We start from the raw sequence: 13,763 nt of genomic DNA on the forward strand, positions 1-13,763 counted from the left end.
AAAATTATCAAGGGACTGGAGCAACCACCCTATCAGGAAAAGTTACAATCTTTGGGGCTTTTTTGGTTGGGGGGGGAGCGAGTCAAGGAAGGCACAACTAGAGAAGGGGGAGAAATTTGATTCAGTTTGCATTCAAGAGCAAAACTACTTAATATCTGTCAGAGCCACCCGTCTGGTCCCAGCTCACAAGAGACCCAAATCCGATCCAGTTTATTTACAAAAAGTCTTTATTGAAGATAATTGCTCCATTAACATTCCATCTTTGTGACTCTACGTCTGTAACGTTAGACCGCTGAAGTACCCTCTGAATCCGTCCCGCCTCTACACCAATTTAAGAGGCTTGTGCTGGACCACCTCTTCCTCTCCTTCCTTTTCCGCAGGGTCTTTCTGCCCCCCTGGGTTCCCCCTCGCCGGGACTCGCCCGAGGCTGAATCCTCTGATGCCTCTGCCCCCCTCCTTCTCGCTTTGGGGCCGGGCTCCTCCCCAGGGCTCTCCTCACTTCCGCGCGCCTCTACATTTGAACTTGGCGCGCGTACGTTGCTTCTGACCTTTCTCTCGACCGCTACACTGCTCCCGGTGCTGCTCTCCACCCCTTCCGGCTGAGCGTCCTGCTCCGATCTCCTTCCCCTGTCTCCTTCTTGCTCTGCTCCCTCTGACACACTGGTAACTCCACCCCCTTCACTCCGTTCCGGCTGAGAAGCCGGCTCCGGTGTCCAACTCCCACTGGGGCTTCTCCCTTCGCCCCCCTGCTCCTCACTGTTTCCCCCTTGGCCTCCCTTTGGTCTGACCAGGGGGGCCCCCTTTTGGGAGTCCTCTGACTCACTGGACAGACTCATGGACGACCTTTGGTCATCGTCATCCTCCTCCTCATCTCTCTGGGATTCTTCCCCCTCGCTCTCTGTCTCCTCCCCCATCTGCTCTTCTCTCCCTGAAACCCTGACAATATCACTTTCCAAAACCATATGCCAGGGTTTCCCAAACTTTGATCTCTAGCTGTTTTTGGACTGCAATTCCCATCATCCCTGACTACTGGTCCTGCCAACTGGGAATGGTCGGAACTGTAGTCCAAAAACAGCTGGAGACCCAAGTTTGGGAAACCCTGGCATACGTGAACCGAAACACAGTTGCGCTTTGAAATTCACACTTGAAATTTGGCAAAGCAGTTTTCCAGTCAAGTAACGTGGACAAAAATGCACATACTAGGGTAAAGTGTGCATAAAAGTGCATATATTCATGAAAGTTGCATCCAGAAATGGAATATATTCAGGAAATTATCAGAAAAATTAGCTGGTCATGAGGACTTAAATTGCAAACCAATGTGGAAATGTGGGGGGATGAACTTAAAAGTGAAGAAATGAGAAATAGAGAGAAAACAAAATGGACAGACTCACCTAACTTAGACAGTGATGGATGTCCATAAAATTGTGCATGACACAGTGAAAGTGGATAGGGAGGTGCTTTTCTCCCTCTCTCCTAATGCTAGAGCCCAGGGTCATCCAATGAAGCTGAAGGGTTGGAGATTCGGAACAGATAAAAGGAGGTACGTCCTTACACAGCGCAAAGTTAAACTATGGAATTTAATCACAAGAGATGTAGTGATGGCCATTCATGGATGGGTGAAAAGAGGATTAGACCATTTCATGGTTGAGGCTGTCAACGGCTACAGTGGTACCTTGGGTTACATACGCTTCAGGTTACAGACTCCGCTAACCCAGAAATAGTGCTTCAGTTTAAGAACTTTGCTTCAGGATGAGAAAAGAAATCGTGCTCTGGCGGCACGGCGGCAGCAGGAGGCCCCATTAGCTAAAGTAGTGCTTCAGGTTAAGAACAGTTTCAGGTGAAGTACGGACCTCTGGAACAAATTAAGTACTTAACCTGAGGCACCACTGTACTGGTTACTTCCAGTATCAGAGGCAATACACTTCTGAATACCAGTCGCTGAGCATCATGAACGGGAAAGTGCTATTGTGATCATGTGCAGCTTCTGAGTTTTCTGAGTTTTCTGAGTTTTCTGAGTTTTCTGAGTTTTCCACCAGCATCTGGTTGACCCAGCAGGACTCTTTCTATGTCCTTAACCAAATTTCTAGTTTAAATTTCAGCTAGTGAACAAGACATAGAGAGGAGTAAAAAACAACGGGTTGCATCCACTCTGGGGCATACTTAGAACTAGAGGTGGGGGGTGAAATTTGATTAAGTTTACTTTTAAAGGCAAACCTACAGAATCCACACTTTCTGAAACAACGCACGCACTGAAACAAAAGCATCCTTCAAAATGTGCACTTCATACAAGTTATGTGTACAAAAATGCATTCATATGGGTAAAGTGCACATAAGAGAGTGGTAGGGGATGCTTTATCCCATGTTGATGGCCTTTCAGCCGATTCCCTGGTGGCCCGCTGGAATGTGGAGTTAACCGGGGCTATTGACTGTTTGGCTCCGAAGTGCCCTCTCCGATTGCATGGAGCCCGGAGAGCCCCGTGGTTTTCCATGGATCTGAGGGCAATGAAACAATCGTTGAGACGGCTAGAGCGCCGGTGGGGGATAACTCATTCCGAATCTGACTGGACACAGGTTAGAGCTCAACGTTGAGCCTACCAAGGTTAGAGCTCAACGTCGAGCCTACCAAGTGGCGATAGCGACGGCGAAGAAGACTTTCTTCACTGCCTCTATTGCATCTGCAGAAAACAGCAGCAGGAGACTTTTTCAGGTGTTTCACAATTTAGCGGAACCACCTGCAACATCAGGGCCCAGTACGGGCCACATGTTCTCCTGCAATGATTTTGCAAAGTTTTTTGCAGATAAAATCGCTCAGATTCTGGAAGAAGTGGGAGCGGGGCCGGGGCGGGAGAGTGCTAGAGTCCTGTCTAGTCAAGTTGTGTGGGATCAATTCCAATCTGTTACCTCCGAGGATGTGGACAGGCTGCTTGGACGAGTGAAGCCAACCACCTGTCTCCTGGATCCTTGCCCATCCTGGCTTATAAAAGCTAGCCGGGAAGGACTGGGCGATGGGCTTCGTGGGGTGGTGAATGCTTCCCTCCGTGAGGGAGCCTTCCCAGACCCGCTGAAAGAGGCGGTTATTAAACCGCTTCTTAAAAAACCATCGTTAGATGCGGCCACGATGGCCAATTATCGCCCAGTCTCAAACCTTCCATTCTTGGGCAAGGTGATTGAGCGAGTGGTTGCTGAACAACTCCAGGCACGCCTGGAAGAAGCAGACCATTTGGATCCCTTCCAGTCGGGATTCAGGCCTCATCATGGGACTGAAACTGCCTTGGTCGCACTGGTTGATGATCTCCGGCGGGCTAGGGACAAAGGTGAGAGCTGTTTCCTAGTTCTGCTGGATCTCTCAGCGGCCTTTGATACAATCGACCATAACATCCTTCTGGACCATCTTGAGGGGCTGGGAGCTGGGGGCACTGTCATACAGTGGTTCCACTCCTTCCTCCTGGGTCGTGTTCAGAAAGTGGTGGGGGGGATGAGTGTTCAGACCCCTGGGCTCTCACTTGTGGGGTGCCTCAGGGTTCTGTCCTCTCCCCCATGCTTTTTAACATTTACATGCAGCCACTGGGAGAGATCATCAGGAGGTTTGGGCTGGGTGTTCATCAGTATGCAGATGATACCCAGCTCTACCTCTCTTTTAAATCAGAACCAGTGAAGGCGGTGAAGGTCCTGTGTGAGTGTCTGGAAGCGGTTGGAGGATGGATGGCGGCTAACAGATTGAGGTTGAATCCTGACAAGACAGAAGTACTGTTTTGGGGGGACAGGAGGCGGGCAGGTGTGGAGGATTCCCTGGTCCTGAATGGGGTAACTGTGCCCCTGAAGGACCAGCTCCATCTGGTACATAGGCTGAGACCCTATCTGCCTGCAGACTGTCTCGCCAGAGTGGTACATGCTCTGGTTATCTCCCGCTTGGACTACTGCAATGCGCTCTACGTGGGGCTACCTTTGAAGGTGACCCGGAAACTACAAATAATCCAGAATGTGGCAGCTAGACTGGTGACTGGGAGCGGCCGCCGAGACCATATAACACCGGTCTTGAAAGACCTACATTGGCTCCCAGTACGTTTCCGAGCACAATTCAAAGTGTTGGTGCTGACCTTTAAAGCCCTAAATGGCCTTGGTCCAGTATATCTGAAGGAGCGTCTCCTCCCCATCGTTCTGCCCGGACACTGAGGTCCAAAGCCAAGGGCCTTCTGGCGGTTCCCTCCCTGCGAGAAGCCAAGTTACAGGGAACCAGGCAGAGGGCCTTCTCGGTAGTGGTGCCCGCCCTGTGGAACGCCCTCCCATCAGATGTCAAAGCGATAAACATCTACCTGACATTCAGAAGACATCTGAAGGCAGCCCTGTTCAGGGAAGTTTTTAATATGTGACATTTTATCTTTGTTGGAAGCCGCCCAGAGTGGCTGGGGAAACCCAGCCAGATGGGCGGGGTAGAAATAATAAATTATGATGATGATGATGATGATGATGATGATGATGATGATGAATGCATGGTAACATACAAAGACACATGATATACGGGGATATTACTTTGCAAAAAAAGGTGTGTCTTAGGCAAAATTGCATAGAAAAATGTGTTTATTGGGAGCAATTTGTACTAAAATGCCAACAAATTTCCATAAGGATTTTTTAAAAAAACAACAACAACACAGATTGCTGCAGAAACACAGAGACCTGAATTTAAGACTGGAAAAATGAGAAACTGAAAGTACCCCAAAATGACAGATCCATCCCTGCTGAGAGCTTAAGATACTTGTTGAAATCGAGAGTCTGCATAAGTCATGCTGATTTCAATGGGTGTGCTCTAAACAAAACGAAGCCTAGATCCAATCCGGTGAAAAAAGCTTCCCTAGCTATGTTATCCTGCAAGAGGTCCAGAAGCAAAGACCCTGTCACAAACGAGGAGGGACCCAAGCTGTCTCCAACTCATATTTCTTGCCTCAGCTCATTGTAGAAGAACTTCTTCCATTCCTCCACAATGTGGTGACTATTTTGGAACATGTCGCCAGTGCACTACTGCCACTGCCTCCGAGGGAGACATAGGAAGCAGAGGGAACTATGGAACTGGGATCCAAATTGTTGTAGGTGAGCAAGGGAATTTGTTGTTGTTTAGTCGTTTAGTCGTGTCCGACTCTTCGTGACCCCATGGACCAGAGAACGCCAGGCACCTCTGTCCTCCACTGCCTCCCGCAGTTTGGTCAAACTCATGCTGGTAACTTCGAAAACACTATCCAACCATCTTGTCCTCTGTCGCCCCCTTCTCCTTGTGCCCTCCATCTTTCCCAACATCAGGGTCTTTTCCAGGGAGTCTTCTCTTCTCATGAGGTGGCTAAAGTACTGGAGCCTCAGCTTCACGATCTGTCCTTCCAGTGAGCACTCAGGGCTGATTTCCTTCAGAATGGAGAGGTTTGATCTTCTTGCAGTCCATGGGACTCTCAAGAGTCTCCTCCAGCACCATAATTCAAAAGCATCAATTCTTCGGCGATCAGCCTTCTTTATGGTGCAAGGGAATAGGTAAAGGTAAAGGTACCCCTGCCCGTACGGGCCAGTCTTGCCAGACTCTGGGGTTGTGCGCCCATCTCACTTAAGAGGCCAGGGGCCAGCGCTGTCCGGAGACACTTCCGGGTCACGTGGCCAGTGTGACATCGCTGCTCTGGCGAGCCAGAGCTGCACACGGAAACGCCGTTTACCTTCCCGCTGGTAAGCGGTCCCTATTTATCTACTTGCACCCGGAGGTGCTTTCGAACTGCTAGGTTGGCAGGCGCTAGGACCGAGCAGCGGGAGCGCACCCCACCGCAGGGATTCGAACCGCCGACCTTTCGATCGGCAAGTCCTAGGCGCTGAGGAATACAGGGTCCCAAATTAGCGTGTGGAGCCTCTAGCTCCCATGTTTCATGAAGAGAGGTAAGGGAGGGTGGCAACATATGCACCTTTCACACTCAGAAGGAGCACCAAGCAGGTGGGGGGGGTCCTTCCTCAGAGTGAAGCATTCTGAGTGAGTTAACCAGGAAACTGCCTGAGATGCTGCCTTACCTCCATGGCTTAGAAGTGCTTCACGGTCTTGGCCACTTTGAATATCTTTCTCTGAACAAAATGTGGAGCTGGGCTTTGGCAGTACTCAAAGTGTGGCCACAATGTGCATCTGTACAAGGTCATGATGATATGGTCAAGTTTATTTGTGATCAGTGCCAGATTTACGTATAAGCTAAACAAGCTATAGCTTAGGGCCCCACTCTCTTAAAGGAAAAGGGACCCCTGACCATTAGGTCCAGTCGTGGCCGACTCTGGGGCTGCAGCGCTCATCTCGCTTTATTGGCCGAGGGAGCCGGCATACAGCTTCTGGGTCATGTGGCCAGCATGACTAAGCTGCTTCTGGTGAACCAGAGCAGGACAGGAAACACCGTTTACCTTCCCGTCGGAGTGGTACCTATTTATCTACTTGCACTTTGATGTGCTTTTGAACTGCTAGGTGGGCAGGAGCAGGGACCAAGCAACGGGAGCACACCCCGTCGCGGGGATTCGAACCGCTGACCTTCTGATCGGCAAGTCCTAGGCTCTGTGGTTTAACCCACAGCGCCACCCACATCCCTCCCACTCTCTTAGGAACCCCCCAAAAAATAAAAACAAAAACTGAATGTACATTTCCAAAATATAAGATAAAAAACAAATAAAATAAAACCTACTTACAGCAACAGTGTTTTGAGTTGTGTAGGCTCCTATGATGTAAGTAATGGGCCCTGCCTGCTAGCCTGCTCCGTAAAATATCACTGGTTTGCTCATTTCTATATATAGGATGCCTACATTCTGCATGGACTGGTTGTATGGCAACATGTGCAAATGGCTTTAGATACGTATTAGGTCCATAAATTACCATATAGCATATGTTCAACACAAAAAACAGCGACCATTTGTTGTTGACAAAGGACAGCTGGACATATAAAGGACTCCATTACCTTCAGTAGCTTAGGGCCTCATCAAACCTAAATCCAGCCTTGTTTGTGATCCCTTTTCTAATGATCCCTGGAATGGAATCCACTTTTGTCACAGCTGCTGCACTCTGGGGCTGACATTTTCATTGAACTAATCATCACAACCCCAGTATCTATCTATCTATCTGGTTGGCAGCCCAAGAAACAGGGCCTTTTCAGTTTTGGCCCTGTCCCTGCAGTACTCCCATGGCATGTGCAGGATGTGCATTTTGCTCCCTTCCTAGTGGTTTTAAAATGGGTTTTTAAGTCTTGGATATTCCAACCCTTTTAACTGAATAATGTTATTGAGTTATAATTTTAATGGCTGGTATTGTTCGATGGCTATTGTTTTATGCTTTGCATTGCTTTATATTTTAAATTCATTTCACGCTTTTAATTGTGAACCATCCTGGAAGAACCCTTGACCCTGAAAGGTGGTGTTGGTGTTGCTGGTCTCATACTGTAGAATGTTCTTCCAGCAGAGATTCAATAACCCTCATTTTTAACTTTCAGGCATCTCTCAAATACCCTTTTGTGCTGACAGGCCTTTGCAGCTGTTTCAATTGATATGGCAGTCTAGATATACTGTTATAAATAAATCTAAATAAATAAATAAGCCCAAAACTTGGTATATACCACATGTCATACTGCACAAAGGCTCAAATTAAGACTGAAACCCTAACAAACACCCGACTGAGTTCCTTTAGGCACCTTCTCCACATATAATCTAGACTTTGCAAGCTTTTTTTAATGTTGATTTTTTAAAAAAGAAAATACTATGATAATTTAACAACATGGGCATGAATGTAGAAATTAACATGTTTTGAGAGTGAGAGAAAATTGCAGCACGAGGGACATCTGTGCTTATCATTTTGAGTTTTTATGCTGCAGGTTTTCTTGTTTGTAAGAGAGCAGAAAATATTATTTCCACAGAGAATTGGGACTGCACAAGGGGGGAGGTCTAAATGCCCTTAGAAAAAAATAGATGCAGTGCTTTCTTTTTTAAAAAAAATGTTTAGGGGTACTCTCGTTTTCCTACTCATATTGAAATATTGCCCCACAATGAGGCCAAACTTAGATTCACAAAATGTTTAGAAGTACACGTACCCCTGCGTACCCCACCGCGCGGAAAAAAGCACTGAATAGGTGAAAAACTTCTGCATGGCATCCCCGCTTTATTTTCCTCCCTTTCCATTTTGTTCCTCTCCTTTTTTGCACACACACCCAGATTCCCATTCTCTGTTTTAGATGATGAGCCTTTGGACAAGGAATATTTATACAACATTATTGCCTGCCACAAGCCCCTGAGACAGGCAGGCTGCAAATCTCAATGACTAAATATTCCCACATGGAGCACTTAGGATTCAAGATATATAAACAAAATAATTTGTTCCCTGCTGCGGAGAGATTCTTGGGAACGCTAGACATAATACAAAACTCTCACACACCTTTCTGAAAATTATGGCAAATTAGCACCAAAGCCAGTCTCGTGGGAAGTGTAACTAACTGGAGATAGCACTGAAAACGGATAGTCACACCCAGCCTCACTCCCTCACATTTGGGTGAAACGGGATACATCCTTCCCCTCCCCTCTCTCTCTCTCTCTCTCTCTCTCTCTCTCTCTCTCTCTCTCTCACACACACACACACACACACTCCTGGGTATTTACAGACCCTTTACAATCACAGGCACAGATGGAGGAACCGCAGCAAAAGACTCATAGCAGACATGCCAACAGTTGCTCAATGCTCTTTCCCTCACAAGCGTCAGGCAAAACAGCACTGAGAGCTATGACTGGCACATGAAGCCTTTTTCCTGTGGGCCTCTCCAGGTACGAATGTGAAAAGGCACCATTTCCCATTCTGTCCTGTATTCATCACATGCAGCGTCGTTTCCATTCCGCTGCGATTTGTCTTCCCACCAAAATCTATGTTGAAGTTCTCTGCGGTCTGCCCAGGACCAAAGATGGTTTTAATTTCTCCAGCTTTCCTTTCTTTGCGTATTTCCCACTACGGCATGGGCACCTAGTTCACAGATTTTGCTGAAGTCTAGTTATACAGTGGTACCTCGGATTAAGAACTTAATTCATTCTGGAGGTCCATTCTTAACCTGAAACTGTTCTTAACCTGAGGTACCACTTTAGCTAATGGGGCCTCCCGCTGCCGCCGCACAATTTCTGTTCTCATCCTGAAGCAAAGTTCTTAACCTGAGGTACTATTTCTGGGTTAGCGGAGTCTGTAACCTGAAGCGTCTGTAACCTGAAGTACCGAAGTACCACTGTATTGTTTTATGTGATACATAGTGCTTCTGAGATGTGGCCAGCTCACTCCTTCAGAATTGTTCACTGAATATCATTATTAGGCCATGCTGACTGGAATTCATTAAATTACCAAATATTCCTCAGCAGTCTCTCCCCCCCACTTCCTTATTGACCTTTCCCCATTCTTCATCCCCTTTCAAGCTACAATCCATGCACATGTACCTGGAAGCAAGTCTAACTGAACTCAGTGGGACATAGCGTAAACATGCATAGAACACTATAAATGTCTCTTCACAGCTTTCTTACTTTACAAAGATTTGTTATTTTTGCCTTCTCTTTTGAGATCAGTCTTCCAAGTAGAAGTATGGTCCTTGCATATCCTTTGTCTTTCTGTTGCTTCTAATATTAAAACATTTCTTATAATATTGAAAAGATTTATAAAATATTGCCTGCTCATTGCAACTAATCTGTATCTGTGGCATGAGCATTTTTGTTTTGACGTGTTCCATATACTGTACGAATCTACTGATATTGGAAAGGGTGGGAAGACAAGGGAACATTGCAGGATGTCCTAGCCAGGAACATAATAACCTCAGCTGAATCCTTGTTGGACAATGCACCTAATCCGTTTCATGCTCATTGCATGTCACACACCAGGCACAGTTCTCTTCCTTGGCTGAATGTGTTCTTATGAATACTTTTTTGGGAAGCAGCGGACAGGAAAAACAATAGGTGACCGAACAGTCCGAACTGTTCACATTCATGCATGCTTCCTATATATAGCTGATAACTTGCAGAAAGAACAACCAGGGTGTCTAATAGGTATAAATATTGTTAGGAACTCTCTGTCTTATGAATTCAACAGTTATCGTTATTGTAGGGAGGGTGGTTGAAGTGATGGCATATTGCTTCACCAGTCAAGAGACCCATGTAGGTTTTATATAGGGCCACAATGTTTTAAGGACAGGAAGGATGCTACTGTTGTGGAGAGAAGAATAGGAAGAGGAAGAGTTTGGATTTGATATCCTGCCTTTCACTCCCTTTAAGGAGTCTCAAAGCGGCTAACATTCTCCTTTCCCTTCCTCCCCCACAACAAACACTCTGTGAGGTGAGTGGGGCTGAGAGACTTCAGAGAAGCGTGACTAGCCCAAGATCACTCAGCAGCTGCATGTGGAGGAGCAGAGACGCGAACCCGGTTCCCCAGATTATGAGACTACCGCTCTTAACTACTACACCACACTGGCTCTCAGAGAGTTTATACAGAAGATAAGTAGCAGACAATGAAAGTTTTATGCTGTGGAGTATATCAGTTTATAACCTCCCCAATGTCATTCTTATTAATCTCATTCCATGGTGCACCAAGAACCAATGTGATCTATCTGCTCCCCCTGTCACCGCCGCCAACGCCACCAAAACACATTAAGGTCCCAGTTAAGTCTTTCTAAATTCTAGAGAAATGCAGAAAGCTGTTGTTGATGATGAAGAAGATGATGTTATTGTTGTTGCTGCTGCTACTATTACAGTGGTACCTCGGGTTAAGAACTTAATTCTTTCTGGAGGTCCATTCTTAACCTGAAACTGTTCTTAACCTGAGGTACCACTTTAGCTAATGGGGTCTCCCGCTGCCGCTGCACAATTTCTGTTTTCATCCTGAAGGTTCTTAACCTGAGGTACTATTTCTGGGTTAGCAGAGTCTGTAACCTGAAGCGTCTGTAACCCGAGGTACCACTGTACAATTATTATTAACAGAGGCAAACATTTCTGATAAGGCATGTTTCCAAAATAGTACTGAATCAGCCTTGCTGATGTGATCCTAAGGAAAGGAAAGCAATAGAAAAGAATAAATGGACAGAAATCTGAAATAGCAATATTGTAAAACCAGTGGGGGACATTTTAACCTCCTAGACACTGTAACTGACCTTAAGGTGCCTATTCTGGAACAAAGGGAACTTGAAAAGGAGACAAAGTGAAACCACCAAATTGCAATTCATCAAGACATCCAGTGAATTGAATTAAGAGGATGAATTTTCTAACACTTATAGCATTGGTTCTCCAATGCTAGAAAGTCTGCTTTCAACAGCTATTTTTCCTTCTTCTTTAATTAACAACTTTCCTGCATTTCCTTTCCTTCTGGTCCTCACCGTTTTACCATCTCCTTTCCCCATCTGTGACTCAGGATAAGCCCATTTCTCCCTCTCACCCACGTCCCAAAACGTGTAAGAATTACAACATCTGAAGTGCTTTACCAGGAATGAGGAACCAGAAAATTGCTATTACTGTTACTATTGTTATTATTCATCCTAAGTTCCCAGGGCGGGTTACAACATTTAAAGCACAACAGTACAGGGGGGCAGGGTATTATTGGGTTATTGCTTTTATTTTTATTTTATATACTGTTGGTCTTTTTATGTGATCCGCCCTGAGACCTCCGGGCAGGGTCAGATTTAGGTTTGATGAGACCCTAAGCTATTGAAGGTAATGGGGCACTTTATATGTCCAGCTGTCCTTTGTCAACAACAAATGGTCGCTGTTTTTTGGTGTTGAATATATGCTATATGGTAATTTATGGACCTAATAGGTATCTAAAGCCATTTGGACATAACAAAATATTTACATCATAGGAGCCTAAACAACACAAAACACTGTTGCTGTATGTAGGGGTTTTCCCCCCTTTATTTATTTATTTTATTTAGCTTATACGTAAATAATAATAATAATAATAATAGTAGTAGTAGTAGTAGTAGTAGTAGTAGTAGTTTATTATTTATAAAAGTCTGGTAGTTGTTGTTCTCTTTGACATCGGGTGGGAGGGCGTTCCACAGGGAGGGCGCCACTACAGAGCACCGATTGGGTTATTGCTTTATTTTTATTTTATATACTGTGATCTTTTTATGTGACCCGCCCTGAGACCTCTGGGTATAGGGCGGTATATAAATTCAAACAACAACGCTACGTTAAAAAGCGAGTGCAGGCGGAAAAGCAGAATATCTGTGCGGCGCAATGGGAGGGCTGGAATTGTGTGTGTTTGTGTTGGGCCTATTTAACTGCCTCTTGTTTTGTGTGAGGCGGAGACGCGGCGGCGGCGGCGGCCTTTTGAGGAGGGAAACGGCGCGGAGAGGCCGCGGACTGATGTTGCCGCCGCCGCCGCCGGGGTTGCAGTCGAGGCTCCTCCTCATCTCGGCTGTCGTCGTCTCAGCGCTGTGAAGCAGCGGCGCTGCTCCCGCCACCCGGCGCGAGGCGGAGGCGGAGGATGTCTGGGCTCTTTCCCGCTTCCCCTGACAGGCCGGGGCTCCCCGGCTCGTCCTGAGGCGGCAGGGGGCGGCGCTGCTGGGCCGAGCGAGGCTGGGCCGGGCAGGCTCCTTCCTTCCCTCCCTCATCCCCCCACCCCCTTCCCCACCATCACCACCTCCCTGCGCTTCGGAACATGGCGGCGGCGATAACGGTGGCGAGGGAGTGAGAGGAGGGAGCCCCGGCGGCCGCAGGTGAGCAGCAGCGAAGAGGCCGCGGCGGCGGCGGTGCTTCCAAGCGGGGAGGCCGCCTCGGCCTGGAACCTGCCAGCAGCGGGGCTTCGGAGCCGGGCACGGCCCGGCTGCCCAGCGAGGGGTTGGGGAGAGGGGGGCTGTGCTCCCCGCAGCCCAGCAAAGGCCCGGGCCCTCCAGGGGCAGCCGAGCCCATCCTGGCGGAGTGACAGCCAGCGGCCCATAGCACTGCCTGCCTCACGCATCGTGGGCCCTGACTTATCCCCTTCCTTGGGGTGATGCCTCCTGACCCCGCGGGCCTGCTGGGTGGGGTGCAGCGCCTCCTTGTCTGGTGGGTGCTGCTCACTCGCTTTAACGGGGTGCTGTTGTTGTTGTTGTTGTGGCCGCGCATTGCTAGAATTATTGTTCCAAAATTACACCCCCCCCCCGTTATACGAAGCCTGCTCCTCTATTCCTTCGCCTTGCTCTCTCTTCTCCAACCCCCCCCCCCCGCGCCATCTCTGGAGCATCCTCTGGCACACGAGTCTAATTAATTCATATGGAATTGGCTGCCATATGATGTGGCGACGGCCACTTTGTGTGTGTGGCCAAATCCATGGAGGAAGATAGACCCGGTCGATTTATCGAGGGCTGTTAGTCATGGTAAAATGGAGCCTCTGTGTTTAGAGGCAGTATACCTTTGAAATAACACGTGCTGGGGGAGAGCATATAAGCGGGCAGGATAGCTGCCTTCCTGACCTGCTGAATGCTTACTGGAGGCATCTGGCAGGATAGTTGTTCGAAACAGCATGCATGCCGACTACTTTTCCTTATTTAAGAAGACTGCCTTTCTTCTTAAGTTCTGATCCAATGTTTTGATATCTTTCACCCGTGCCCTGCCCTTTCCTCCCCTTCCCTTCTTTATCTTCTTTACCTGGGAATCCTCCCTTATCAGTCTTTTGGCTCTTCCAAAATAAAAGTTTACAGGAGGCTGTTAAACACACACTTTGGGCTAACCCCCCCCCCATATACTTCTCTTCTACTTTATTCCAGAATAACTCTATATTGTGTTGGGAC

General features: G+C 47.5%; 1 protein-coding gene across 5 annotated transcripts in view; it reads left to right on the forward strand.

The window, feature by feature from the left end:
- Positions 1-12,291: 12,291 nt before the first annotated feature.
- The window catches only part of SCMH1 (Scm polycomb group protein homolog 1), a 45,434-nt gene continuing 43,962 nt past the window's right edge, over positions 12,292-13,763 (forward strand). For 3 of the 5 annotated variants that reach the window (XM_081920632.1, XM_081920630.1, XM_081920631.1), the window contains exon 1: positions 12,293-12,710. The gene's annotated coding sequence lies outside the window, so the exon portion shown is untranslated. Of the gene's footprint in view, positions 12,711-13,763 lie in introns of all 5 variants that reach the window. The other 2 variants (XM_081920628.1, XM_081920629.1) reach the window with 1 other exon arrangement.

The sequence above is a fragment of the Podarcis melisellensis genome (assembly GCF_964234715.1).
Source record: "Podarcis melisellensis genome assembly, chromosome: 8".
NCBI classification, from domain to species: Eukaryota; Metazoa; Chordata; class Lepidosauria; order Squamata; family Lacertidae; genus Podarcis; species Podarcis melisellensis.